This window comes from Sciurus carolinensis, chromosome X (genome assembly GCF_902686445.1).
Source record: "Sciurus carolinensis chromosome X, mSciCar1.2, whole genome shotgun sequence".
In the NCBI taxonomy this organism is placed as follows: Eukaryota; Metazoa; Chordata; class Mammalia; order Rodentia; family Sciuridae; genus Sciurus; species Sciurus carolinensis.
The window spans coordinates 54,883,473-54,895,137 of NC_062232.1; the positions used below are offsets into that span (position 1 = coordinate 54,883,473).

An 11,665-nucleotide genomic window follows, 5' to 3' on the forward strand; every position below is an offset into this window, starting at 1 on the left:
TGCTTCCACAATTGCATGAGCCAACTCCCTAAAATAAACACATAAATGGACCCGTGCATCTGTCCCATTTCTTTGCAGAGCCCTGACTGTTACGCATGCTTGTGTGTACATATTTATATACACTCGTATATATCATATGTACTTATATTTTATGTGTAGTTTATATATACAGTCTTGGATTTTTTTCCCTGTCTTGTTCTCTTATCCTATAAGATGTATTGAGTTTATATCAAAGTAGTTAAGTATTGTTACCTTTACATTGTTCTTGTCAAGTTATAAGTTGTCAAGAAGAAGAGTGAATATCATATCACCCAAGGACTTTGTATCCTCTCCTGGGGAAAATGCGAGTGCATTTTTAGTTGTACACAGGAGAGTTGTATCCCATTAGGCAGTATTACGGCCTTGTTATTGTCTTCATTTGAAGATTAAGGAAGGTATAAGGAAGTCTGTATCAGTGCCAAGTTGAGGAGTGCTGAACTTGTGATGGCTAATTTTGCGTGTGGTCTTGGCTAAACCACGGTACCCAGATATCTGGTCAGACATCAGTCTAGATGTAGCTGTGAAGGTATTTTAGAGGTGGCATTAACACTGAAATCTGTAGACTTTATGTAAAGCAGATTGCCCTCCATAATGTGGGCAGGTTTCATCTAATCAGTATAGACCTTAAAAGAAAAAGACTGATGTCCCCAAGGAAGAGGGAATTCTGCCTCCACACTTCCTTCAGAGTTGAACTGCAACAGTAACTCTTCCCTGGTTTCCCAGCCTTTATCCTGCACTGAATATTTCAGACTTGCCATTCCCCAAATCTGCCTAGGCCAATTCCTTAAAACCTCTCTCTCTCTCTCTCTCTCTCTCTCTCTCTCTCTCTCTCTTTCTCTCTCTCTCTCTCTCCCCCCCTCCCCTCACATATATACGTGTACTATATTAGTGAGTTTTCTGTTATTATAAAAAAATGTGACATGATCAACTGATAAAGAGCAAAGTTTCACTTTGGCTCATGGATTCAGAGGTTTCAGTTGATTCTTGTTTGGCCCCACTGCCTTTGGGCCCGTGGAGAAGTGTTTTGACCCCTGGTGTATTTCCACCATGATTATGGAATGATTCAGGTTTGCTATTCCTTCTTGCATCAGTTTTGCCCAGTTATGTTTTCCAGAGATTTGTGATCTTTGTCTACATTTTCAATTCCCTGGAATAAAATTATCTGTAATATCCCCCTCTACCCCACATTTTAATTTTAAAAATGTCTGCCCTAAAGTGGATTTGCAAGGAAAGTGAGGAGCCCCTGCACGTCCTTCACCTGGACTCATCAGTTGTTCACATTTATTTTTTTAGTTTCACTTTTAAAATAGATATATATTTATATATAAAATAGTTTCTTAAAAAAAACCCCAACCAAACAGATAATGAAAATCAACTTAAAGACAACAACAACCAAAATCAAATAGGAGCAGAGATGGAGTTGAGGCTTAGGGTAGGGCCTGGCACTGCCCTGAGTCTGCAGGGCTGGATTTGTGCTGAGGAAGAAGGGGCAGGAGACAGTTTCTCCGACAGTCACATAGTCTGCTTAGGTGATTGCACATTCTCATTGGCCAGAGCAGTGGGGCTGCCCGGGGAGGTGGCATTTGGTATCTGGGAGGTGCCTCGAGAGGTGTGTGGGGGTCCCAAGTAGGTGCTGAAGAGTTTCCCACAGAGTGGGTCATGGAGGGAGAAGTTCTGGAACTGACAGAGGGAGAGGCCCTGGCTGGTGACTCCTGGCACAGCTCAGCATGCAAAGTTGTGGCAGCAGGGCAAAGTGAACCCAGCAGCAGGTGCAGGATGGTGCTGAAGCCATCTATGTACAGCAGGCGGCCAGGCCCCTCTGCCTGCTCTTCAGCAAAGAGCTCAAAGGCTAGGCGAGTCAGCTCCTCCAGGTTCCTGCCCCCATCCAGAGCTGCTAGTGCAGGAGCCACATCTCGGAAGTCCACCAAACCCTTGGCATCCTGCTGGAAGTAGCTGAAGGCACGAGCCACTGTCTGAGGGTCCGAGAGCTGTAGCTGCCTTGCAAACTCTTCCTGGCCAATCATTCGACTCCGGCTTGGCTCTGCCCCAGTGTCCACACGGCCAGGGGACAGCCCAACCTTCCAAAGCACCTTTCCCAGTTCCCAGAGCTGTGGCTCCAATGCCACCTTCAGACGGCCCACCACAATCACAGGCAAGCTCCCTACAAACTCACATTGGGTGGCTGGAATGCCCAGGGCCTGTGCCATGACCCTCTGGACATGGTTGGCATAGAGGGTGGGGTCCCTGCTCTCCTCAAGGCTGGGCTGATACACAGGGAGCAACTCCACATCCACGATGCTGCAGGGCTGAGAGGCTGTGAGCCAGAGAACTTTGAGTACGCCAGGCCCCCTCCACGCCCAACTGGTGGTGTCCACACTGTTGGGATAGCGGATGAGGACAGGCTGCTCAGGCACCCTGCGATGAAGGCTCCTGGCTTGAACTTAAGCAAAGCCTTCTTGTTAGAACAGGTGCCTTCGGAAAGAATAGCACCTGGGGCCACTTGCCTCCTGAGGTGCCCGCCTTCGGACCCTCCTCCACACTCTGCGGCAAGAAGCTGGGTCATGCTGGGACACTAGGATGGCTTGGTTGAATCGAAGAAGGGCTCCAATGACAGGCACGGAAAGGTTTTCGGCTCGGGACACAACCTTGGGCAGGTCACAAGGCAGCAGAACAATGGGTCAAAGAAAGTGGAATGGGGGGCAGCAACAAGGACAGGGGCTTGGAGGGCAGAGGCTCTCTGGCCCCGAACACGAATCCGGAGGAAGCCCAGCAGGAAAAAGAGCAGACGGCTCAGGCCCAGTACCTAGGTGTGGCACACAATCTTCCTCCATCCTGTAATTGGCTCCTGAAGCTGCTCCTCAGTAAGACCTGCTACTGGAAGCCAAGCAAAGGGCCAGAAGAGAAAGGACGATAAAGGCCAGAAGCACTCAGAGGGGGGCCAGCAGTGCCCCAGGAGGCAGAACTTAATCCTCTGGAGGCACGAGAGATGTAACTTGTGCACGAAGGGGTTGAGGGGGACTGGGGAGCCGGGGTGGGATCCAGGGGGGCCCAGCCCACGAACTTCCCTGGCTTATGGCGGGAGAAGGTGGGAGGTGGACCCCGGCCCCACCCCGGACCCGGGTCCCTGCTCTGCAGAGGAGCGGCTGCTCCTGCTGAGGCGGCGGCCCTCTAGCCCGTTGTTCACGTTGTGCCACGTTTATTTCATCCCTCCTCCAACGTGTGTTTGCAAATGTTTATTTAAAATTTTATCTCGTTTCGTTTTCCTTTTTTATGAAATGGGGGTGTCGTTGCATTGCCCTGGCCGACTGTGAAATCATGGGCTCCAGCTGGCCTCCTACCTCAGCCACCCAAGTAGCTGGGCCTACTGGCGGATGCCACTGTGCCTGACTCTGTGAGTGGTATTTTTAATCATATAACGGAAACGTGTTACCCGAAGACTTATCCCTAAATATGTCAGCATGTATCTCCTAAGATAAAGAATGGTCTCTGCGGCGGGCTGCACCATCCGGTTGTTGGGTGGTTGAGGTCGCTTCCTCTTTCGCCGCGAGATCCTGGCAGCAGCGGCAGCAGCAGCGCAAGCACGTCCCGGAGGCCGGCTCCTTGCTCCTGCTCGCCCTGCCGGCTCCGCCCGCTTAGCCCCTCGCTTGCCGCGCCTAGGCCAGCGGGCTCAGCCGGCGCCTGTCCTGAGCGCCTCCTTGCTCTGGCGGCGCGCACACCGGGCATCGGGAACCTAGCTTCACAGCTGCCCGGGAGGTGAGCAAGCACTGACAAGCGGTGGCCGAGAAGTTGTTGCCAAGCGGCGGAGCAGCGGATCCAGATGGCCGAGGAGAGGCCCAGCAAGGAGATCACCCAGAGCATCAACGTCGCCAAGATCTCGAGAAATGCCCCTGAAGAGAAGGCGTAGGCAGGACCCTGGTTATTATTGGTTCTCTGTATCTTTGTTGTCGGTGGCTCTGCAACTTTCCAGATTATGCAGAGTATCAGGGTGGGCATGTGACCTTAAGAGGCTGCCATCCTCTTGTGCATTTTAAATTGAACTCATTCCCAGTGTTTGATACCCTGGCTAAAATCAATTCAGTAAAACACCCTGCCTCACAATGACTTTCATATCATCTTTCAAGCTTCATTCCAAGGTTTCTTCGCCAGTCATTCCGGGTTTTCTAGTTCATACCACAGTGCCTTGCAAAAAGCACCGCATGAATAAAGCAATAAAATTTGATTGATAAGCTACCCGTAGTGGACCCTACTTATTATAGAGTGAGTTGTTTCTTTTTAAAATGTGCTTATTGAAACACTATGCAGCATGAATAATTAGATTAAGTCTGTGTAGACAGGATTTAGATTTTGTTAACTTTAACATGTAAGTGTGGTTAACTTAATTTAAAATTTGGAATCACAATATTATAGCTAGGCACTTTATTACTCTCTTTTGAATTGAAAGCACACTCCATTATATGGTCATGTAAGTGTCCTGTAAAACGGTGCTCATAAATGGAACACAGTCTAGTTTTCCCATAACCATTAGCACCTGAAAGTTTTGAAAAGTTTCTGGTGCATAATATAAGCAGAGATACTTATACATAAGCCACATATATTTCAGTGATATTATTTCTACTATACTACCTTAGATATTGCATGAGTGAGCATAACCTAAGGTCCGATTTTTAGACCAGAAAGAAAAAACTTGGTTGGTTTCAGTAAAAGCTACCACGGTGTGGTGAAGTCAGGGAAGGTTTGCATCACACTGATTTCACCAGGATTGTTTTAATATGTCAATGGGGTTCACTATGCTAGACAAAATTTTAGGGAAAAATACTGAAAGAAATGTATGCCTCATTGGAACATACTGTTGAGTGCACTGTGCCATAGACATCCTAGTATATCCATAGCACTTTTAATACCAAAAAGGACACTTCAACTAAAAAAAGTCACACTTAGTTTGAAAATTTTCTTTTAGCTTTGTGACTCAAATGCCCTTAGGATGGTTTCTAGATAGATCAGGCTAAAGTGGTGTTTGGAATTAAAAGGATGTACTGATAAGGATTGTTCTTTAGTCTTCCTTTGTATGATTTTATGGATTATGATTGATCAGATTTTCTTTGTATTAACAGTAAGGGTGAAGGCAATAAGGGAGATTTTGGGTTTTCCAGTACAGTTGAAAACTGCAGGTATTGGCTATGCTTAACCATAACTTGGTGCAAAAAGCCCAAGCTGTGTGTGTGTGTCGAGAAATTGGTAGAAGGCTGCTTATGTTTGCTTTGTGAATTGCCTCAGGATAACTCTTTTGCTATAACCTGTTTTAAGAGGAACAGAAGGGAATTCTGCTACCTGTATACATGCAGTGTGAACCTCATAGGGGACTTCTGACCTACCCTCATGTAGGAGGAGTGTAAGGGAAAGGAGTGGTTAAGGCATCTAGGAACTTAACTGCTCCCAAGAAAAGGAAATGGCTGACCTCGGTTCAGTAAGTTTTTAGCCAAACTGTTACCTATCTTTCTCACCCAGTAAAACAATTCCTGTACTTACTTCCCTCTTTGAAACAAGCCTCCATTACCTAATTATATTTTGTTGTAACCTCAAAAATACTCTAAATTCATAACAGGTGGCTTACTCTGCTCGCTTCAAATCATTCCATATCAGGCTTTGCTCAGTTTGCTATAGATAATTGGCTTTAAGGTGTTTTCCAGTTTTGTTTTTTAATGTACAATGTTTTGATTAATTTGACAGTTAAATCACAATAGCTGGCAATCATTTCACGTATGCAAAAATTTTTTGCCAATTGAGTATGCTTTATATTCAGAATGGATTTTGCATGTTTGGATAAATGAAAGCTGTGTCTCTTTGGTTTGCTTTTTGAAAGTCCTTGTGGGCAAGGACACGTCCCAAGGTCTCGGGCACAGAGCATGTGGTGGGTTGCTTGTGAGTTTCTGGCCAATGCTTTCTCTTCATGGTCTTGGTGACATTGTTGCACTGCATGATGTTCTGGCTGTGGTTCTCCTTGCCATCCAGATCCACTTTTAAATGATACAGGAAATATTATGGAGATTTTTTTTGGTCTCCTTTAAAACTTTAATGCGATTCTTGCAACAGATCCTTTTTAAATTTAATACCCATTTCCTGATAACTGCATTTCTTCCTCATGCAGAGGACAAGGACCAAGGAAATGAAAATTGACATATTATCTGGCTAAGCACAGTCTATCTAAATATATGTATGTGTATCACTTGGCTTTTGTTACTACAAGTCGTAACCCTTTCTCTGGGACCAGTGAAAAAGCAATCTAGCTGCCTCTTCCCAGTTGATCAAACTGCATACAATTGATTCATTTTCGCTTTTTCCAAATTTGCCTATTGCTGGTACAGTTGGGCAGTGAAATTCATCCATCCTGGATTAAGGCAGTGAACCTGGCCTAGGTTTCCAGTAGCGAAATGGCAACTCTGTGATGGGACTATAACGCTGCCTGTGTCTAGCCGACCCTGGAGGAGAGAATCTGGTAAGGAATGTCCCTGAAGATGGAGAACCTAATTTTGTTTGGGATCTCTCCTGCCAAACACTTAACCAACGTCGATTGCCCTTTGCCACTGTCAATAGAATGGAAAAATGAATCTGAGGATCTCTGTGTGTCCCAAATTTGTTTGCTCCCTCATCTGTCCAGCACTGCAGGTCAACCCTCATCTTTCTGTCACTGGAGGAGCTCTCAGAGAGAGGACATTAACTCAGGACAACTGGGGTCCTTGGTGTACATGTCAGCAAGCGGTTTCAGCACCCGCCAGTCGGATACACAGATTTATTTAGGAAAGCAGATAGATATTCAAGGGAACGGGTGGGCTACCTCAAGACAGAGACGTCTTTTGGGGTAAAGAAAGGAATACACATTTAAGGAGAATGCACACCATCTCCAGAGGGAGAGGACTGCACTCTTAAGTCAGGGGCTTTTATAGAGGGACAGTAGTTAGGGCCGGACCAGAGGAGAAGTCAGAGTGGAGTTACACAAGTTTGCACCAATCTCTCTGGTGCTCGCAAGTTGCCCTCATGTTACTTTTTGTGGGCAAGGACAAAGACTTAGGTCAAGCACCCAAGGGCTTGGGCCCAGAACAAGTGCTGGGTTGCTTGCTTTGCATTTCAAAAGGTCCGTGGGCATCTTCTGCATTCCACTGGTTCATGGGCGCTTCTGTTTTGAGACTCAGTATACCTTTTTTTCTGGATGCCCAAATTTCTTATTCCCCACTGTAGCTTTAGCTCCCTCAAGGGTCAAGGAAGGGTGAAGGTCCATCTTCCAGAACTGCCTCAAGCTGACAAGGGGTGATCATCCTGCCTAGCCAGGGATCGAAAGTCTCTGCCTGATCTAATGGGGACGGAGAGAGAGAGACGGATCTCTGTTGTTGGCATGGGTTCGTATCCCTGTATTGCCATCATTCTAACATGGATCTGTTGTAATCTGGAAGAAAGATGTTTCACTAGGAGTTTAAGCAGTGTAGTAGCCAAAGGTACTTAATGGTGGTTATGGCTATGTGGGGTTAGACAAGTAAGGTTATTTACCTAACATCTGTGCGTCCTGAGGTGCACCATTTATGCTCCTCAAAAAAAAAAAAAAAAACAAAACAAAAAAAAAAGATCTGGATTTTTTTTCCTGATAGCAGGTCTGTTATATCAGATTCAAGTTAATTCAGGAAAAATATGATTTTGGCAGTCTTTCTTGATGGTTATTATCATACACCCATGTATAAGGATCCTTTTTAATCTTGGTAGGGGTGACACAAGTACACATCTCAAATTACATTTAAAAGAACCATGTTTCCATTTTAATTTCCATGCATGACTGTTCTTGACATTTCTTCCACCCTCAGATTGGTACATTTATCTTTGGTTATACTTTCCTGCTGGGTGTTTGAGCCCAAGTAGATGATCACTGTGTTGGCCAAATTAATGTCTTTTCTTGCTACTGTTAGGGTGGGCCAAGAATCCTCGTGGGTTTCTTTTAGTAACTTGTAAGGAGCCTCTGGACTCCTTCAGTCTTTCTCCTCTACCAGTTGTGTGATCTACCCGGATGGGGCAGGGTCTTTCTGACCATGTGGCTTCCATTGAAATCGTTGGGGATATTTCCTTCTCCATTGACCCTCTCTTTGCAGCATGCACATGGGTTTGCTTCCTGTTCTCTAGGATCCTCATGATTCACCTGAACAGGAGGTTGGGTGACTCGCCAGTGCTTCAGGGCCCTAAAAGTGGTCCATCATTCCCTGGGTCCTTGGCTGACATTGGAGGGCAAGAGCCAAAATATCAACTATTTTTTTCTTATCCCTTTTATTATTTTCCTTAACTCTGGTTTCCAAGTCATATATGCTGAACACACAGAAAGGCTGGTTCCACCAATCTTGAAATGGGAGCAGAGGTTTTTTCCTTTTAACTTCTGTAATTTTGTAGTTACCCATTCCATTTAATTGTGGTCAGCTTTAGTACAGGGAGTCATATCCTATCTGTTATGTAGATGATGGCTTATTATCTCATATTAACTCAGGTTATTCCATTAGAAGATGTACTTCTGTAAAACACGAATAAGAAACAGTGGAAGATAACGTTTTACACAGAAAAAATACAAAATGAAATTAACAAGAATTAAGCATATTGTTTGTATCATAGTTCTGAACCAGAACACATATTTTAATAATAGCACTAAGGTACTTTGGATATCTAGTTAGCCTCTACAAAAACCCATAAGCCATTTGTCAACTTGATCATACATAAACTCTTTCACAAGTTGCATTTCTTTTAAACCCTTTGGCAACATTTAAATATCTTGTCTACCTTCCTTAAACTTTTACTTAGCATTGCCTTATATTTCATTTTATTTGAGATCACAACAAAATGTTATCATTTTTGAACAGAACTTTAAGTGGGCTTAATTTTAGCCAACTTGGGGAGCCATCTTAACACAGAGCAGGAAAAGAGACAGAGCCTTATTCCAAGCGAGGAGGGTGGTCATTTGGCAAATCTTTGCTGAAGTTATTACATTTGGTGCTAATCCTTGCCCCCTTTCTAAATATCATTCTATTTTCGGAGTGTGAGAAAGTAAACCTCTCATATATTATTTCTCAGTCTACTTGAAGAACAGCATAATCACATTACATCTGAAACATGAACCAAACAGAAAGGTGAAGAGAGCTCTTAATTTTTTGTGTGTGGTGGGAGAGAGGAGTGGGCAAAACAGTTTCATGTTCCACATTGCCAACCTTTAGATCATTCGGGCTCTCATTATCTTAAAAGATGTATGCAAAACCCTACCCCAGTGCAATGAATAACAAAATTTCCATGTAACTTACCAATAACAGGTTATCTTTATTCAACTGCAAAATATTGGCTAACAAATTCCCATTTAATTTTGTCTTCTGATAATAAATGATACGTTTTAAAATAAATACATGTTTAAAAGATGAACTCCTCAGGTGACTGATGCCCAATCTCTTTTTTCTTCTTCTTATCGGGGTGACACAGTTTGGAATGCCAAGCACTGGGGTACTTTTATTTATCCTTGCTCAAAAACAATGGTGGTGATACAATTAGGCATCTACAAACATAAACTTGAAAAGCTTTGGGGCTGGGATGTAGCTCAGTTGGTAGAGAAACTTGCCTAGCTTGCGCAACGCCCTGGTTTCAATTCCCAGCACTACCAGAAAAGGTTTCATACCAGAAATAATTTTGTGTTAGATAACCTTACCTAGGTAAAGTGTTTTCTTAAACTTTGCATTCTAGAAGGCTTGTACTTGTGGGAATATGAATATATTTGACATACAAAGAAACCAGTACTAATTAGTATCACAGTTACACAGAATTCATATCTATATCTACATCTATGTGTATGTGTGTGTGTGTGTGTGTGTGTGTGTGTGTAAGAGAGAGAGAGAGAGAGAGAGAATATCCTGAACTTGTTATCCCCCTACCTCCGCTCCTTCAGTCTCTGGGATTACAGGCCTGCATCACCACACCCAGCTAAAAACTTGGTTTTGAAACGCAGAAAAATTAGATTTTGGTTTTACATCAGTACATTAAATGTTAATGTTAGAAAACCCTGAAATAGCAGGGTACAATTACACATGCCTGTAATCCCAGTGACTCAGGAAGCTGAGGCAGGAGGATAGCAAGTTCAAAGCAAGACTCAGCAATTTAGCAAGGCCTTAAGCAACTTAGTGAGACCCTGTCTCAAAATAGAAAAAAAAAAAAAAAGGACTGGAGAGGTGGTTCATTGTTTAAGCCCCCCTGGGTTCAATCCCTTGTTTAAAAAAAAAAAAAGGAAAGGAAATAAAAGATGTGAAAACCCTGGAAATAAACCTATATTAGAGCTATCTTAACCACACATACAAATTTCATTTCATAAACCTTCTGAAGCTTACTTAGACACTCTACAATTCTTTTACATCCCTAGGTTTATCTTCTCTTTTCCCATCATGGACTGTAGGATAAAAATCTTACATTCCCATACAAAATCCTTTCTAATCCAAAAACATTCTCCAAAAATATGTCCTCATGCTTATTAGTACATTCCAATATCTTTCCTCCTACTTGCTTCAAACATATAACAAGGAATCCCTTATAACCCTCAAGGACAAGCTATAATGAAAGAACCCATCGTACCCTTAAGGAAACAATTGCTAAACAGCACCTTCCCCATCCTTGTTACGACCCTCATTTGTGCTTGTCCATGCCCTTTTTCACTTAATTTCCTCACATTTGATGAGAGCAATATATCCCCTGCATACAAAACACTGGATTCCTTACCAGCTCATTCTCCTCCACCTTTAGTTAGGTGGAAAGACCCCATATCATTTCAATCGCATGGGCCCCCTCCCTTCTCTCTCAAGGTAGGGGTTATGCCTGTGTCTTTCCAGAATCCAGCAAAACTCCAGTGTGGGTACCTGCGAGGAATGTCAAACTTGTGCTTGACTAAAAATGCTTCTAATGATATACCTTGCTATGCTGTTAGGAAATTCATTACGGGTTCAAATCGACATCATCAGAAAATCGATGGCAATGTTGGTAAGTACCGAGCCACAATATGTTCGTCTACAGGAACCAGAACAACCTTCCGACGAAGATCTCCAAGACACCAAGCATAAAAAAGGAAAAAAAACATAAGAAAAAACGAGGATGCCCAAAAGCCCCTACATCAACATGTTACCTTTATAATATGTGCTATACACTCGGGATTGATGATGACTGGTAGTCAATGACGGGTAAGATCTCCAGAGGGTGACCACCTAAGACAGGCACAGCCACTTATCTCCTGCAGTGTGCCCGCAGGTTGGCCACCTGGTGGAACTATAGTGTCCGCTACTGGCCGAGGACACATATTAATGTACAAAAAGAAAAAAAAAGAAAAAAGAAAAAAGAAAAAGAAAAGGGGAACGTTGAGTCATAATAGAATAAGAAATATATTCCCATTGGTGCAAAACACAAAACCCCTCAAATGATTGGTGGTTCTAGGAGAGTAAAAGATTGTGGTTTCCAGTGGTGTGGCGCGCTGATTGGACAGGTACTCAATAAAAGAAGAAGCTTCCGCAATAAATGAGTCAGCAGCTACAAGCTCGCTTGCTCTTGCGTGGCTCCCGGTGTCTGTGTGGTTATTGACACTGCG

At 43.7% G+C, this 11,665-nt stretch overlaps 2 pseudogenes; one reads left to right on the plus strand and one right to left on the minus strand.

Moving 5' to 3' along the window:
• Window positions 1-1,551: 1,551 nt before the first annotated feature.
• LOC124971490 (lysophospholipid acyltransferase LPCAT4-like) lies at window positions 1,552-3,356 on the minus strand (annotated as a pseudogene).
• Window positions 3,357-3,410: 54 nt separating this feature from the next.
• Window positions 3,411-4,036, plus strand: LOC124971491 (stress-associated endoplasmic reticulum protein 1-like; annotated as a pseudogene).
• Window positions 4,037-11,665: the final 7,629 nt, after the last annotated feature.